We start from the raw sequence: 19,220 nt of genomic DNA, 5'->3' as shown, positions 1-19,220 counted from the left end.
GCTCTGACCTCTCTTGCTGTTGGAGAAGAAAAGAAGTATCCTTAAACCATCACCTCAAATCAGCATCTAATTTACACATTTGTGTAACTGATCCTGGGGCCACGAAGGATATGTTAGAAACAATGACAGCTGTCAGTCAAGGAATTATGTGCTGAAGCCGAAGGTGAAAGGTTTTCTGAAGGACAGTGACCAGAGGCGGTGAAGCATTTGAGATACTTTTCAGTGCTGCACTTGATACTCTGTGTAGACAATCACCCCCACCCTTATCCCCCACCGGATGTCTGCTGGTACAGATTTAGCTTGTTTTGCTCTGTTTCCAGACATCTGGGTTTGCCATTAATAGACACTGTCCTTCTTTCTGAATCCTCACCAGGGAGACGTGATTCCCGATCACAACCTCTAAACTGATCTTAATGTCCCAGTCTTGCCAGGAAAATAGGCCACAAAAGGTGACTCCTCATCCTCAAAATATTAATCTGGCTCAAGGTCAGAAAAAGGTTCTTTTTCCTAGTCAAGCTTTAGTAAATCTCCCAGAGGTGGTTATAAAATCATTTTGGTCCATACAATAGTGCATCAGACCACTCTATCCCATAGTTTCCTTTGTTTTTGTCTTTGCTCTCTTTTTTCCCCATCCATTTGGCCTGCTTCTTCAGCTGCTCAGAGTTAGTTTTCTAAACTCAGAAGTGACAAATATTTGGACGAGGCATTGAGTGCTAAATTATAACTTAATGTTAGCAAGTTTTGCAACCAAACTTGTATGACTTGTATTTCTATTTTCTATTCTATAATTATTCATGTTTTGAATGATCTATTCCCTTCCATTACTTATCCATTTATTCCACTTATTCCATTACTTACGCTTCCTATCATTATTATTATTATTAGTAGTAGTAGTTGTGGTATAATTTGCATGTATAGGCATCAGGCATTACATTATGAACACCTGACTAATATTGCTGCCAAAACAAACCTGACCCACTAAGGCATGGACTCCACTAGACCTCTGAAGGTGTGCTGAGGTATCAGCACCAAAATGTTAGCAACAGATCCTTTAAGTCCTGTAAAATGTGGGGCCTCCCGTGGATTTGACAGGGTGCATTATCCTACAAAAAGATGTCACAGCAATCAGGGAGTACTGTTTCCATGAAAGGGCTTATATGGTCTGCAGCCACGCTTAGGTAGGTGGTGAGTGTCGAAGAAACATCCACATGAATGACAGGACCCAAGGTTTCACAGCAGAACATTGCCCAAAGCATCACACTGCCTCCAACGGCTTGCCTTCTTCTTCCCCAGGTAAGTGATGTGCACACACCCGGCCATCCATACTGATGTAATAGAGAACTGATTCATCAGGCCAACTTCTTACATTGCGCTGTGGTCCAGCTCGCAATAGAACGGTTCACAGCCGAGTGTGAAGCGTTGGGAATGAGAATCAGCACCTAAAAATCTGATGCCATGGTCTTCAGCTGGAAAAGGGTGGAGTGCCCACGAGTTCCTGCCACAAGTGGAGGAGTTTAAGTATCTCTGGGTCCTCACGAGTGACGGGAGAAGGGAGGGGGAGATCAACAGACGGATTGGTGCTGCGGCTGCAGTGATACCGATCCATCGTGGTGAAGAGCAGTGATGGGAATAACGGCGTTACTTTTTTCAGTAACGAGTAATCTAATTACTATTTCTATTGTTACAACGGCGTTACTAACAAGAAAATGCGGTGTAGTCGTGTTACTATTTTTCAACAAACAGACGGTTGAAGCTGTGTTCAGTTTACCGCATCTTATATCAGTTGCACGGAAGAAGTAGCTGTCTACGTAAGTAATCTGGGCACGCAGCTTTAAGCAGCTGCGCGCACTCCCGTGGACGGCAATCATTTTCTAGCTGACGATCACTTTTTGGCAACATGACATTTGGTTGTTTAGGAAGAGGGGGAAGTTTTAGGAGTGACGGCGAGAGGGAAAGAGAGAGAGACATGTTTGTGGTTGTTACAGTAAAAAATATCACTGTTTCTACTCTGATTTTATGTTTTTTGTCTGATTTTAGATCAATTGTGTTAATACATTATGTCAAAATGAAAACATAACTGTAAATTCAGATACATGAGGTTGTGCTAAAAAGGATGATACCAAACAAGGCAAAGTAAATAGTTTTCAAAAGTGAAATGTAGAGGTAAAATCAAAAGTTGTGAAAAATGGCCAATTATACCCTGGACCCCAGAGGGTTAAACATTTTTTTTAAAGTAACCCAATAGTTACTTTTCAAGTAATTAATTACTTTTAGAATCTTGTAACTCAGTTACTAACTCAGTTACTTTTTTGAAGAAGTAACTAGTAACTATAATTAATTACTTTTTCAAAGTAACTTGCCCAACACTGGTCAATAGAGAGCTGAGTGTAAAAGCGAACCTCTCCATTTACCGGTTGATCTACGTCCCTACCCTCACCTATTGTTAGTCTATCTGGGTCAGATATAAACCAAGTTTAGTTGTAGCTATTTTCCGTTGTGCTAACTTTTTACAGTCCGTTACAATAACTCGTACTGCGTGCTAGCTAGCATGACTGGGCGGTGTTACTGATAGTGAACTTTATTTTATTCATAAGGTTAGTTAGCAGAGTTGCCAAAAAACTGAATTGTCCCGCATTCAGAGAAAATATTACGCGTTTCGTATTGAGCTGAAAAGGAACACAGTTTGTCCCGTTTGTCTTGTGTCTCTCCTCTTGCGTCTCCTTTCCCTCATCCACTCGCTGGCCTCTGTGGAAGCGCCGCCATAGCCACCACCAAACAACTGAGTTATTTTTACACACTGGCCAGCATCTGGCCAATCCACCACCTTTCATTATTTATACCGTTACAAAACAAAACAAACAAAACAAAACCCATTGGCCCATAAAAACGAAGAATCACCGTCGGCCCACCGGCCAAATGCCAGATGGCCAGTCCAGCTATGAGTTTGTCCCGTACTTCAGCTAGAATGGAAAAGACACAAAGCTGGATTTATTCTGTCGTTACGCTGTCAGCTGCCTCTTCTTCGCTCATTCTTTCCCCCTCCGTCTCCTGTTGCTACTTCAATCATGAAACTGATCAATGATCAGCTGATCGGCTTTTCTCTCGTTTGTTTATCTCATACCTAGTGCCAGAAAGAGGAACCCAGCGGATGTCGCAATAAACAACAGCAGCGCATTTAAGCTTGATCAGCTGTTGTTAGAATTTATTTAATATTAATTCGTAGTATCAGCTGATGTTTGCTGGAGCCACAGCTGTAAAAGCTGCTGGTCATGATATCAGTTTGGATATGTGAGAGGGAAACATGAAAATGAAACCAGGAGATGTCCTTACTGAATAATCAGAGCTGAACAGGTGATGGAGAAACAGGTGTACCTTTTAGGCGACATGAATGACTTGAAGGGAAGTTATGAACTGTTTCTGAGAGGCAAATAACAACAGGATCCTTTTCTAAGTAGCTGACAGCTGGTAACTGTGCAGAGGCGGGTCTAGCAAAGTTTTGCCAGGGGGCCACGTAGGGCATTAACAGGGAAAGGGGGACACAAAGAAATACTTTTCTTTCTTATTCTCATTTAAAATGTCTAGCTTTGAATAAATAATTATCTGAATCTTACAACCAAAGTTTTTATCTGATGTAAAATGTATAGAAATCATACATATACCAACAAGACAGCGTACATCACTGTCACAACAACGTTTGTTTTCATTCAAAGGCTTTATGTCTTTTCCTATAATACCTGGTGGGCCAGTCTCTAGTGAAAATGCCCGGGCCGATTTTTTGTCCCAGTCCAGCCCTGGGTAGTGACCAAAAGAATGAGATCGCGGATACAAACGGCAGAAATTAGCTTCCTCCAAAGGGTGGCTGGCCTCTCCCTTAGGGATAGGGTGAGAAGTTCAGCCATCCGAGAGGGGCTCAGAGCAGAGCTGGTGCTCTCCTCCCTTCCACTATTCATCTGCAGTAGTTCCCAGGTGAAATGACGATAGAAGCTGTCCTATCGCGCCCCATTTCATTCAAAGCTTTATGAGCAGTAAAGGACACAGTATCATTTAATTAGCTGATAGAAAATTTCAAATGAACCATGCTAATCCAGTTTGACATGATCTACTTTCTCCTTGTCTCGAGCACCAACACAATTAAAACAGAAAAAAAGAAAGGATTAGTACATGGACAAGACGCAACACTAGATACTTCAGTGCACAGGGGAGTTCATCTTCAGTCCATTTTAATATCCTCTGTATGATACAACTGTGTGTATAAGAGGCAGCAGGGGGGACACCTGTCTGAGTCATTTTTCCTGACAACACCCAAGCACCTCACAACAAATCTCCACCTTAAACAGACTGACGCTGATATCAAGGATTGCTTTTGATACAAAGTGACATTTTGTAATGGCGAATCCAGTGTTCGCGTGACAGTGTTAACATTCGTCAGAATATAAACGGCATTTGGTAAAAGTGTATAAAGCATATATTCCAATACCGCATTTGGGTCCATGCATAGTCAAACACCTACACGGGGCCTCTGCAGAGAAGTACACAACCTAACATGCAAACATGCTTGCATGCAGTACTCCAAAAATTCAACAGAAAGTAGTTCAATTTGGATGAGACTGTATGTAAAGTCAAATGCTGACTGGTTGAAAAATGGGTCAGAGCAGAAAAGGGATTGACAGCAGAGTTCACCATAAACTGATAAAGTGTGAACTGGTTTCTACAAATGTTGCAAACAGTCCTTTAAGATTCTTTACCTTGTTGATGTAACAGCAGCCACAGAAGCAGCCATTAGGAGATTATATCGTGACTATAAAGCAAAGCACATGGTCAGCAACACTACTCAGATACGCTGTGGCATACTGATCATAATTGAGTACTATTACAGTCATGGCCAAAGGTTTTGGCCTTTGGCCTTGGTAGAGTTTTTCAGGTTTCATTTAGATTATTTGTACATGTTTATATGACATTGTCATCTAATATAATATATCACAGGGATTTCAAAAGCTTTGACTAAAGCTTTTGGTTTGGCAGCGGTGCACCTTCCAAAACTTTTGGCCACATCTATAAGGTGTCAACAGTGTGCCAAGAAAATTTTCTGCATACCTCTGCACCGCCAGCAACCATGACTTTCAACACAAGATATGTTCGATACATGGATTTATGATGTTCATACCCAATTATTATCTCATTATCTGAAGAATAGAAGTAGCAGATCAGGCCTGAAGTGTGCAAGACTATACTTTCTGAATAATGATCCTTTCTCGATGCAAAGCAGTGGGATTCTGAACCCAAAAGAGTATGCTTTTTAGTTACTGAAGTCAAACGAGCAGCAACTGATGGCAGTACTCATAAGGCAGGAATGACTTGAATTTTGTGATGTTTATAGGTTGTAGACTTTAGACAGTGATTGCCTGCAAATGTATTTCATGCAAAAAACTTCAGTCACATTAGTGTATTTTTAAATCCAGTGTGGTGCTCTACAGATGAAAAAATTGCAAAAAAATATGAACCAATTTTATAATTTTAATATGAATCAATCTATAGATTTTAAAATTCCGGTTTAAAATGAACCTAAAAATGTTTCACCCACATTCTAGAAATCCATATTTCCTAATTAGCACTTTCCAAGGAAGCCACAACAGATTCCCTTATGTCTCACGTCTGGGGTTACAATTTGCTATCAAGTTGTGACCACAAGTACAACATACAAGCATTTCTTCTGATCAAGTAATGTTTGCGAATACATTTCAATACAATGGTTGGGGTTCTCGTTACTTTGTAATTAGCCTGATACATAGATTTACATTTAAAATGTTAATAAAAAATTATTTGCAGTCATCATCGTGTCATACTTATTTTTTACATAGTGGAACACAGTTAAAGTAAGTATTTGACTATTTCCATTTAATTGTAGTTTTACATTTTAACTGTGTAAAGTGTTACAGTGAACACTTTGGCAATTTTATTTAAGTAAGCTCTTCATTCTTTTTCATAACTTTCCATAACATCCAGTAGAAAGCACCAAACACTTGATGCGCATTTCTATATAACTGCAACTACATAAAAAATGAACAAAGCTGCTCTTTGCAATGTTTTAAAAGTAGGTGTGAATACTCATTCATCAGTTTATTTTTGCCTATACAAGCAGCTGATGTAGTCATGAGCTGAACTTTAAGAAATGTAAAATCCATGTGGGTAACATTGTTCTTTAAATTGGTGTTCTGCTCTTCCAGCTCTTTATGAGCATTTTAGCCTATTTAATATTGCTGCCCACAATATAGTTCACAAAACCACTAGCATGACTACACTAATACTCAAAACATTCACAAATTTATCCAATATAATCCATTTGTTTTTATTCAGTATGTTTTACAGTCTATTGTATATATTTAGTTATATAAAGAAAGCACTTTAGCATGACAGACACATGTTTTTAGCATGTAGCATGCTTTTACGTGGAGCTAAATGGTGGGGCTAAAAGGTCTGTATCCAAAACATAGTAGTTCCTTTGATTTCCACCAGCTCTTTCTCATTTGATTTTCTTCTTCCTCTTTGTGAGTTTTAGTTCAATTGAAAATGTGATAAACTGAAGGGTCAGGTCATTTTACTTTTGCAATATTTGTCCTTGAAAGCTGCTGCTACCACAGTACAGCAGAGGTGGGTTACATGCTATTTGTGGTGGTCACTGCACTGAAAAGATTACATTATTTCTCATCTTACAGTGCAATAATAAATGTTTGGAAGCATGAGCATGGGTATGAAACACTTTTGCCCTGCAACTATTTTGAAATGGCTTCAGAGTATAACATCTGCTGTGGGGAGCAGAAACACTGATGGGAAATATTTTCTTCAGGTTTCTGTGCAGTTGTCAAGGCTTTCTTTTTTGCTACATCTCAGTGCCCTTATTCATGAGGATGAAACTCGATAGAGATTTTAAAAAATGGTGGAAATATTTAGAAATCATGGGAGAAAGCACTGAGAAAAAAGCAAAGAAACTATCTAAATTCAATCTGAATCACAGATAGATGTACTGGATGGCAGGCTCTAAGGTGGAAGGAGGACATATGGAGAAAATGAGTTGCATAAAAATAGATATGAAACAGGGAAAAAAAGGAAAACTGAGATAGGGTCTATAGATCAACGCTAACCTTGTTGCATTACCTTGCCCATGAGCTATCAAAGGTCTCACTAAATCTTTACAGTGATCCATCATAATACCAAGACCATGAAACCAAAGTCCTAGTAGTCTTGCCATGAAGCTATTATGCAAAGCAAACATGAAGCTTCTCTAACACTGAATGTGAGAGTCATAAAGTCAGTCATGACTAGGACATGAATAAAAACGTAAACTTGATCAATAACAAATACATCCCAAAATAAGGTTTAAAAAGTCACTGTGTCTCATTCCTGAGAATCGTTACTGACTTTTGGTGTAATAGGCAAACCTTTCTACTGCAACTTCCATGGTGATCATGTGACACATATTGGCCTCCCTTTGACCTTGACTGGCATGGGATAAAGTAAATGAATACTATGCCTCCTGTAGATTCTCCAAATATTCAAAAGAAACAGTTTACAGGTGCCAACTGAGCTCAACTGGGCTTGAGTGTGCCCAGACCATTTTCATGTCATCACATACATCACATAGATACATTTACAGTGCTTGCTTGGATATAGTCAGTGTTCAGTCGCTTTGCAGACAGCGTGTTGCATCTGCTCACAGGAGTCTGAGCCCCTTATTTTGAGATTTTAAACTGAAACGTTAGCTAGAAAAGTTTACTATATCCTTCTTTCCGTCTTATCATTTTTAAGATTTCATACTTTTTTATACATATTAAGGCCTGACTTTTAGATTTCATTCATTGCATTTTTAAACTTTTTTACATATCTGGAGTAACTCTGCTACAGTACTTCCTTACATAAACAAAAGTTGTGTTTATGTAGTTAGTTCATCTATAATTATAAAAGAGAATACTTTGGACATGGCAAAAAAATGTCACCATTAAATCAACTTTAAAGTAAGTCTGTGAAGGTTCTCAGTCATCCAGGTCATCGTAGTCTAAGGAGCTTGGAAAGAAAAGCGTCTGGACTTCTTTAAGTTGCTTGAAGACATTTCACCTCTCATCCCAGTCCAGATTTAAACCCCGGTGTCGTCTACATATCTGTACCAGTGGCTGGGTACGCTCCCTTTAAAAGAGCCAAGAGCCTTTCTTTCCATTTCTTTCTTATGTAGACAACACCTGGGTCAAAATCAAAACACAAGAAGTGGAATCCTTCACTGCGCACATTAACACCGAGGATAAAAACATCAAGTATACCAGGGAAGACACAAAGGATAACTGTTTGCCTTTCCTGGACTGCACTGTGCACATTGAAGAGAATGGCAACCTCAAAATTGAAGTTTACCGGAAGCCCACACACACGGACCAGTACCTCCTCTTTGACTCCCATCACCCTCTGGAACACAAACTTGGAGTAATTAGGACCCTACACCACCGGGCAGAACATGTTCCCTCTAAGCCTGAAGGGAAAAAGAAGGAACACACACATGTAAAGGAAGCACTTAAAACATGCGGGTATCCTAATTGGGCATTTATAAAGTCAGCAAAGATGCACAGAAAAGAAGATCAGACACCAGCTAGGGAGGATAAGAAAAACAGACGCAACAACATTGTCATCCCCTACGTAGCTGTTGTATCAGAGAAACTCAGGAGAGTTTTCTCCAATCACGACATCCCAGTGCATTTCAGACCCAGCAACACACTCAGACAGAAACTGGTTCATCCCAATGACAAAACTCCTAAACACAAACTTAACAATGTGGTGTATGCTGTACAGTGTAGCGAGGAATGCCCAGACCTCTACACTGGAGAGACCAAACAGCCACTTCACAAGCGCATGGCACAACATAGAAAAGCCACCTCCACGGGACAAGATTCGGCAGTCCATCTGCATCTAAAGGACAAAGGTCACTCTTTCGAGGATGCCAATGTTCACATTTTGGACAGAGAAGACCGATGGTTTGAAAGAGTGAAAGAAGCCATTTATGTCCATTGTGAGCGACCATCTTTGAACAGAGGCGGTGGCTTACAACACCAACTGTCTGCCATCTATATACCAGTTTTGAGATCCCGTCCCAGACGCCTTAATGCCCACTCACACCCTGGGCCATCTGACCTCAGGAAATCATATGACAGGGTGGGGCTAGGTTTCACAATGAGCTCACCCGAAACCCTGGCTGATTATGACCCACACCCGTTTTCACACCTTGGCTCATGTGATTAGGTAGAGGATCATCAGGGGGTCCTTTTGTCCCTCTTTTGGAGGGTTACTCCCACGGGGTTTAAATCTGGGACTCTCCACCATGTGACCTTAGAACTGAAGAAGCTTCTCGGATGAGAGGTGAAATATCTTCAAGCAACTTAAAGAAGTCCAGACGCTTTTCTTTCCAAGCTTCTTAGATAACTTTAAAGTAACATTTTTTAACAACCATAGATGGATGTAATTAGCTAATTAGTGTTGATTGAACAGCCTTTCCACCTAAAGGACCTTGTAATTCGTGATCCTATTAACAGACAGTGTACGTGTTTTTGTGTTGGTCTTTGGATGTGCTCACCTGCATCCTAACATCTGTGTGAAGAGGGCACATTTGAATAATGCAGCCCCTGCTCTCCTATCATTTTCACTGAAGCAGGATCTCAAATGGAGCTCAAATTTGCCGTGACTCCACTGGCTGGGATGCTAGCTGTTAATTGCTTCACTGAGAGAAGTGATAATGAAAGGAAAGAAGACTGAGAAGGAAATTAAGAGCTCTGCCTTTATCCCAGCCAGGACTTAATTTGCTTGTGTCTCGTAGTTCACTTTTGTGATATGCATGCTAGTGCACTATAATCCTTTTTGAAAACAAACCTTGTTTTACCGTATTCCTCCTATTACTTCAATCTGGGGATTGTCACATTACATCTTTCAGCCATGACAGAGCCCAACGAGTCATCTCATTATCACCTTACATTTCTATCCAATCACTTTTTCTGGAACGGTACACAGGTGTCATATCTGATGTGCTAACACACATTACTTCCTAGGTAAAAGCAATTTGACAGCTGCCTAAGAGGTGTGATGTTAAGTTCAACTGCTTGAAAAAAAACATAATTGATAAATCAGTACATCACTCCATACATATGATCTTTTCATTTTTGTAATGAAATGACATCAACCCTTTAACATCCACCAGGTGGCCTGTCTATCCTTAGTGTGTATATTGGGATGGGTTTCGTTTTGGTACAACCTAAACTGCCAGTTTCATAGATCAAAAGCATCTCTGTAAACAGTCCTCTAGCAAAAACCACTGACTGTATATAAAGACAGGGACAATCACAAAACTAAATCCTCAATCACAAGTTTCTACATTTTACTATTGCTCTATTTCTTAAGGGCTCTGTTATCAAATGAAGCTGTAAAGTCTTAGGGAGTAAACCCTGATTACTATGTTCTTTTCTATGGTCAGTCTTCTGTAACAAGACATCCAGAATGGTCCACTCTCCATCTATGCACCTTGCTAAGCAGAAAGTGGGGGGGCTGCCAGAACCAGGCTGTGCAACTCCCACTGCCTGCCTGTCCTTCCTGTTAAACACACGGAGACTGTAAGCATTGCCTGCAAAGGCAAATACTAACTGAATAGTAATAAAGCATAGTAATAGTAATAAAGTCTGGACCCAAGACTTTAATATCTCAACCTGTCTTACTGTGGCATAAAAATCTGCTCTGTGTTCAGGATGGTGACAGAACAGTTGGGGGCTCAGCTTTTTTAAAATTGCTAAATCAATAGTAATGAGGGATAATAACACTCAGGCATTATTTAAGGCATATGAATGGCATTCCTTCTTCATGTGACTTTAACATTTCTCCTCATCTCTCCCCCACCCTTTACCAAGGTGAATTATCTCTCTATCCATCAAGGGAAGTTCTTCTTCATACTCCAGGAACCAGTGAGCTTCCTTTTGAGCATCCAGTGTTTTTTCGCCTCCTCTCTGGGTCTGTCCATCTCATTCACCTTTGTGAATCAAATGTACTGACACCTTTCAACGGTTAGGTCAGTATACTTGCAATGACTGTCACTGAGTTCCGGGGAAAGCCAGCAATCTAGGCACCTAAACTCTCACATGAAAATGTAACATGTAACGGGAAAAGAGAGTGTGAGAACTTGTTAGTGTGTCATACTGAAATGTTAATTAGATTTAGATTTTTCTTTTACTCAAAAGAACTTTGCTCTTCATGTCCCATGTAGGCAAGAACTCAAAAGTAAATGGACTGATTGCCATAAAGCACTTTTGTACTCTGCTGGAGCACTCAAAGCACTTCATACAACACACCACATTCACATAAGCACATTTTTCTATCCAACATTCACCGAATTTATACTCTGATAGATGCATCAGGGAGCAACTTGAGGTTAGTATCTTGCCCAAGGATATTTGGCATGCAGATTGGAGCAGAACCTCCAACTTTCCAATAAGTAGATGATGCTACAGCCAACCCCTGAAAGTATAAATTTAATTCAATTCAGTTCAGTTTTATTTATATAGCACCAAATCACAACAACTATCACCTCAATGCCCTTTATATTGTAAGGTAGACCTACAATAATTACCACCATGTGGCAATTCCACGAGTTTCCATTTGCCTTTAAATATACAAGCCTGACATAAAAATGGTTTTGCTCTTCATGGATTGTTTCCCTTTTCATAACAACTGTACAGGGGATGAGTTTAAATCATACACTTGGAAACTGGTGGATTTTAAATTTGGTGGTGTAGCTGGCTTGACTGACAGGTGTGCCAACATAAGGCATGGAGGCACTGCCAAATATTTGTCCACATCTGTTCAGTTTAAGGATGTAGCTTGCTAATGATGGCTGATAACTAATAAAGATACCTTCTCGTCCAAGTCTAGTAACTTTTTTGCTTCAAAACACTGTAGTGATCAGAGCATTCCAATCAGGCAATTGGAAAATACATTTATACACTCATTATCTATAGTCTATATAAATAATCTATGATAATTTATAGATGTTCCCTGGAAAATTGGGGCATACCTGAAGAAAATATATATATATATATATATAATAAAAAAAAAAAAAAAAATATATATATATATATATATATATATATATATATATATATATAAATTACATAATTGTCTGTCCCTCCTTCCCTTTCTGCATTTTCTCTGACCTTATCCTGGTGCTTGCAGTATCTGGTCCACGGTGGTTCTCTGGAGTGAGGGCTGATCTGTTGGGCCTCCTGTGGTTTTTTGGGGTCCTGCCGCTTAACTCAGTGGCTCTCTTTTTCCACTTCCCTCCTCTGCGCTGGCCCATAAGGTGCCGTTTAGGGTCTTTCCCCTGGGAATGCAACACTATCCCTGTGGCTCTGTGGAGTGGGGTGAATGCTTCTTGCTCTTATGGAGTTAGGGAGCTGGTCTGGTACAGTAGGAAAAGGTGCCCACTGCTTCTTAGTCTTTCCTGTTGGTTGAGGCCATCACTGCTCTGTGGTATGATGTTTGGACTCGGGTGACTTTGATGGGAGTAGAGATGTTCTCACAATATAATTTGGTTTTGTATGTCCTTATTTCTTCATTCCTGCTTAAATGGTTGGTTTCTGGGTGTCATTGTAGTGCATTTTTCTGGCTTTGAAAGGATGTGGATATTGCGAAAGACTGCAACAAAACTTCACAAATATGAAAAAAAAAAAATCAGGGAACAAAGAATCATTTAAAATGACAAAATGACCTACTCAATTTTTTTTTCTCTTTTTCCAAATTAGGTTTAAGGCAGGATTAAGGTAACCAAATGATGACTTACATCTGTGAGGGTAAATATTCACCAGGTCATTGCCGACAAATCTGTTGTTAGGTTTAGGTTCATGTCCATCCTTTTTAAATCAGCATGTTGGCAGGGCTAAAATATATGAGACGTCTTTTGAAAAGTAATATCTAATTTCTGAAAAATTGCCTACCTAAAATAAAACTCAACTTTCATGTGAGGCTGTGTGGCAGACAGTAGATAGGACCCAAATGCAGGACTCACAGAACACAGAGGGATGAACTAAAGGAGGCAGCTTTCATTCAGGCTGTAGCAGACACACAGCACATAGAGTGGTACTACGCAACAAAGGGCAAAGGAAAACACAGGGCTTAAATACATAAGGGAGTAACGAGGGAATGGGAAACGAGGGAAACACGGCTGGGACTAATCAAACATAATGAGAACAAGGGGAAGCAAAACTGAATACACTGACATAGGACATGGGACAGTCAAAGTAAAACAGGAAACACAAGATATTCACCAATATGCAGACTTGACACTAAGACATAGGGCGTTTATCAATATGCGTACTTGTGCGTACTTGCGTTCTCGTGTACTCGTGATACGTCATCAGTCGGAGACCAAGTACTGTTCCAATTCGAAGTACGCATCAAGCCGAGAACGCGAAAAAGTCCCGGATGTGTTCTCGATCCGCCCATTTTATCGAGCATGCATCGGTGTGGACTTGGGACAGCTATATATCCCAGAATGCATTTCGTCCAAAACTCAACAGCGGACTCCCGGCACATCGTTTTCAACCACCCCCCCGCTCGCGGACTTCTCACTACTCAGGTTAAAGAAACTCCAGCAGCTGTCTATAGTATTGAGTGTCCACTAGAATAGAAATAAAAGCGTTCTAACATCCCACCGGCTTGTTTTTATTAAGGTATGTACACGTATGTACATGTACACTATTTTTATTAATAGAGGTTTCACTACTGAGGTTAAAAATGATATATAAGTCACTTAGATCACTTCTAAATGTTAATGTTTGGTTTATTTCAGTGTTTTATTTGTTCCTGAGTAAACCGGTTTGGCTGTGATTACAGTTAAGCTTCATAACATGTTACTCACAGTTAAATTAGGAGGGGACGGCAGTAAAAACTCCGGACCTGTGACATCATCACGTACGCAGGTGTTCCAATTGTACATATTGCGAGTCCGTGCTCGTGTTCTCGGCGGGTACGTACTCCCGTGCGTTCTCGGCGAGTACGTACTCGCGTACTTGGGCATTGATAAACGGCCATAGAGACATAACTGACCGGGGAGACAGAGAAACATGGAGACAAGACAGACTATGAAACACAGAACACGGGGAAAGCAAAAAATAGAAACCTAAAAGGTCTTGACGCATGCTCAATCATCTAGGTAAGTAAATCCCCAAAAGTTGATTCTGTTCATCTGGACGTAGCGTTTTCAGTGGCCTGACCTTCCAGCCCATTGTTCCTTCAGTGGTGTTAGTTTCAGTCATTATGCAAATGTACTGTTTATAAGACTGGAGAAAACCTGCAGTCAGCTGAGACTGAAGGAGACATTTGGATGAAAACATCCGGATGAACAGAATCAACTTTTGGGGAGAAACCTAAAGCCTAGGAACTAAGAATAAACAAGCAGAAAACCATAAAGACAACCAAAACCATGAATTAAAGGAAATAAATAATCAAAAAACCATAAACACTGTGTCAGAAAACTCAGGACCATGACAGTAACCCTAAATGGGTTGCCAATGACCTCCTGGATGTAAAATCACATGGAAAGTGTGTGTCCAATGGCTATATTCTGAACCCTACATTTGTAACTCATATTTCATGACCTTGTAAAGGATAACTTCGTATCAGACATTTACAGAGCAAAGGTAGCATCTATTTAGGGGTGTGTTTCTCATCATTTTTCACATGTAAGATTAACATTCAGACCCTCTAACTACTGATGTGACTCTATGTCCTCTTTAGCTGCTAAAAGTCACCTGCTGTCATTGTTTACTTCTGGATGCTGTTTGGTGTTTGGTACAGAGCTTATACTGTTGAGAAGGGTCTTCCGGCTGTCTGTTATACTGGCATAGATGAATGAGAAAGAATACACATTGAATTTTTGACTTGTCATGCCAGGTGAAATAAATTTCATCAATAACAGCTCAGTTTCAATATGCACCCCAATAGAAATGCCAGTAAGCCAGCAGGCACAACAGTAGGACACTGGAACTGCAGTTGTTTTTATCAGTGACACCTGTGATTTTTCCAGCTATAAAAAAAACCTAAATGTCAGCACTATAAAAGATAGAATTATAAAACTTACTTCAAAGGTAGAGAAAAAGTGCAACTTCACATTGAGGTTATAATTCTCTTGGGGTTCATACCCACAAGTTTCACCATTCACAAAAACTGCCATCTGGTCCGCTATTAACACGTGGTGTTCTACAAAAAAACTTATAAAACTAATATTCACCGTCTCTTAGTATTGATGTGGTCTGTTTCATGAGCTATAAAAGTTATGTTTTACATAGTTACCATTGCTCTTCATAGGGAACTTAAATACTTGGAAATTAAAACTTGAAACCCACGAGTGTTATTGGAGGATGTTACATAAAAGAAAAAAAACTGACAAATGTTGTAACTAAAGGTTTATTGTACACATGTTCTGTTCACATATATTGTTCCTTTATTATAGTAGGCTAATCAGAGTACATAAACTCATTATCTCCTATTGGAGTACAAAGTGGTTCATAAGACCGTGATATAAGACCGCAGTAGATATCAGCACGATTACACAATATGTAGAGATTTTTGACATGAATTTATAGCTGTTATTTAAATTCGGAGCGTACACTGTTCAGGTAAAGAAGTACTACTTCTAGAAATATGTACAGACTAAATAAGACACTATCCAGACACCTCTCGCTGTAGCCTCAGTCCTGTTGACCATTTTCAGCTCAATTTAACCCTCTGAAGTACAAACCCTAGGTTATTCATAATCCTGTATGAAGCACCAATCACTTGAAAGCCGTTTAAGATGTAAACTAAAAATCTTACAAGCTACATATGTAAGTGAAAATTAAGGACATCAGTGATTCACCTTTTAGGCAGAGCAGGGGATCTACTAATTAGATGGTTTCTGGTCCAATCCTTGGTTGATCCAGTCTACATGTTGGCAAATCGATGGGCAAGATACTAAACCCAGAGTTGCTCTTGATGTGTTTATAGGGTTTGGATGTTAGGTAGAAAGCATGCAGATGTAGAAAAAAAGAACTTGTGTGAATGAGTGAATCAAGCATGTTGTATAAAATGCTCAAGTAGAAAAGTGATTGTGGTGGCGCGATTGAGGAATAACCGGGGACAGTAACTAAGATGTTGACAACGCCACCTGGGGGAGGGAGTTACACCCTAGGAAAGATTTCTCTAGCCAACGTAAATGTTACACTGGCTACCAAAGCCCACAGACTCGTTATTAACGGCAGAGGTGAGGCAGGTGAATTTTTACAAATCAAAGTTTATTAAGAAGAACTACTAAAAACATAGAATTATAAAATCAAAAAGGCACCTAAGGTAGCAGGGTTGAGACGGCAAGATAGTTAATTAAAACACTTTATTAACAACCGATGATTAAAACAACCAGACTCCCTACCACGATGCTACCCTAAAAACAATCACAACATGATAAAAGAATAACTAAACAAAATGATGGAGACCGGCCACTTGAGGAGGCAACCTACAGGGAGGAGTGCCCAAGGGTGCCACCAATTACTCACCAGTGTGATTTCACTGCAGACCTCAGTCACACTAAACTCTAAATGGTGCAATCTACCTATGCCCGGTGTGTACACTCGCATGCATCGGGGATGGGATTCCACCTCACGTGCCTAGCCCCCCAACAAGTGGCCGCACCTCCACTAAAGCAATAAAAGAAAGGATAAAACGTTAAACAAATTAGTAAAAGATCTACATAAAACAAATACACCCCAAATTACTGTTCGTTATAAAAGCATTGCATAACAAACAAAACAGCATATGACAAGACAGCTTTCCTGGAGAGATCTGCAGTGCTTAACTGCCTAATGCTCTCAGCCACCTTGGATGGACAAGACTGCCAAATGCCTCCTTCTGGTAGTGAAGCGCAGCTGTTTCTTATAAGCGTGCTAATTGTCAACTGGGAAGGTGTGGATGTTAGTGGTGCGTTTGTGGACATCATATAAAATCCTACCCCAGAATCTACTCCACTACAATCAGTAAGATCCAGTCCACAACCACTATTATAATGGTGAAAACATGGGATACAGGTTACATGTTTTTGAAACTACAAGATGTAAACAAACTTTTTTCATCATTTCCAGCCTTATAATTCATCTGGTATAAGATTTCCCTTTGGGTATGCAAAACACAGATGTTCCCTGTGGCAGTAGATATGAAGTCTAACGTTGCTATCACACTGACAGGTGTTAAGAGGTTAACACCACAGCCATTTTTGGTTAAAAAAACTAACAAACCTCGTTTTATCCTCCTCATATGGGAATCTTAGTTGTCGGGGGTGTATAACATTGCTCAGAGATTTTATTCTAATGGCATGTACTTTTAAGCTACTCTATTACACCTCCTTTGCCTGAAACAACCAGTGCTACTGAAGTGTTAGCTATTACTGTGCGCACTGAGCCAATTTGGCTTGGCTCAGTGCGCACAATAATAGCTGCATCCTCCATTGATAGCAATGTGCTTTGATTGTGCTGTCAACTCATCGTGATTCCTTTTCATAAAACAAATATCAATTTAAAGCACCAGCTCATTTCTACGACAGTCTTTAAGTTTATTCCTTTCCTTTCCTGCCTTAATTTCATCCATTTGCCTAGTCCTTTATGTGACTTAATGGGAATCATTTGTACAAGCAAACAAAACTAGCGCTGTGCTGTGCTGACATTGCTGTCACATCAGCATCTATTCTTGGTGGCTTCAGATTATAATAGAGCCTTCTATGCTTTAACAATGCTATGAAAATACAGATATCTTAGAAAGCATTTGATGCAAAATTCTGGCTTGCGAAATTAACTGTTTATTGCAATGATAGAGTTTATCTAAAATACTCACTGCGTGTCCGCAGCATCTTCCTTTTCTGTGTGATCCCTGCTGCTTCTCCCTCTGGTGGCACATATAAGCCTTTCTGCCCTGTGGTGAAGACTTTAAAAACATGCTGCTTTCAGACGAAGCACCTGCTGTCTCTGAGGCCTGGCGTGCCATGTTCATGGGATGGATTTGGGTAATGATCCAGCAATAGTCCCAAGACCCAGAGAGAGACAGAATGGGCCGAAGAACGGGGCCCAGGACTGCCACAGACAGACATTTGTGAGGAGGAGGTATTCTGCTCCACGTCATTTTACCGACAGCTTCTGAAAAACATTCAGTGGTTAAAAAAGGCACACCTGTGCAATATTTATGCTTTCTGATCAGCACCTTGACATGCCACACCTGTGAGGTGGGATGGATTTTCTCGGCAAAGGAGAAGTGCTCACCAACACAGATTTGGACAGATTTGTGAACAATATTTGATAGTAATGGGTCCTTTGTGTATGTAGAAAATGTTTCAGATCTTTAAGTTCAGCTCATGTAAAATGGGAGTAAAAACAAAAGTGTTGCATTTATATTTTTGTTCAGTGTAATAATGTCACTCGATTTTGCCATCCCAGAGGATGTCACATATAATAATTATAACTTATGATAATTAATACACGGACAGGACCACCTTTAATTTTTAAGTGTTTTTAAAGTTCTACTTAAGTACAGTGGCAAAGTACAGGGTGGGGCATTTATATGGATACACCGTAATAAAATGGGAATGGTTGGTGATATTAAAGTCCTGTTTGTGGCACATTAGTATATGTGAGGGGGCAAACTCCTCAAGATGGGTGGTGACCATGGTGGCCATTTAGAAGTCGGCCATCTTGGATACAACTTTTGTTTTTTCAATAGGAAAAGGGCCATGTGACACATCAAGCTTATTGGTAATGTCACAAGAAAAACAATGGTGTGCTTGGTTTCAACTTAACTTTATTCTTTCATGAGTTATTTACAAGTTTCTGACCACTTATAAAATGTGTTCAATGTGCTGCCCATTGTGTTGGATTGTCAATGCAACCCTCTTCTCCCACTCTTCACACACTGATAGCAACACCGCAGGAGAAATGCCAGTACAGGCATCCAGTATCCGTAGTTTCAGATGCTGCACATCTCGTATCTTCACACCATAGACAATTGCCTTCAGATGACCCCAAAGATAAAAGTCTAAGGGGTCAGATCGGGAGACCTTGGGGGCCATTCAACTGGCCCACGACGACCAATCCACTTTCCAGGAAACTGTTCATCTAGGAATGCTCAGACCTGGCACC

This window comes from Oreochromis aureus, linkage group 15, assembly GCF_013358895.1.
Source record: "Oreochromis aureus strain Israel breed Guangdong linkage group 15, ZZ_aureus, whole genome shotgun sequence".
Classification (NCBI taxonomy): Eukaryota; Metazoa; Chordata; class Actinopteri; order Cichliformes; family Cichlidae; genus Oreochromis; species Oreochromis aureus.
This window is presented reverse-complemented; position numbering follows the sequence as displayed.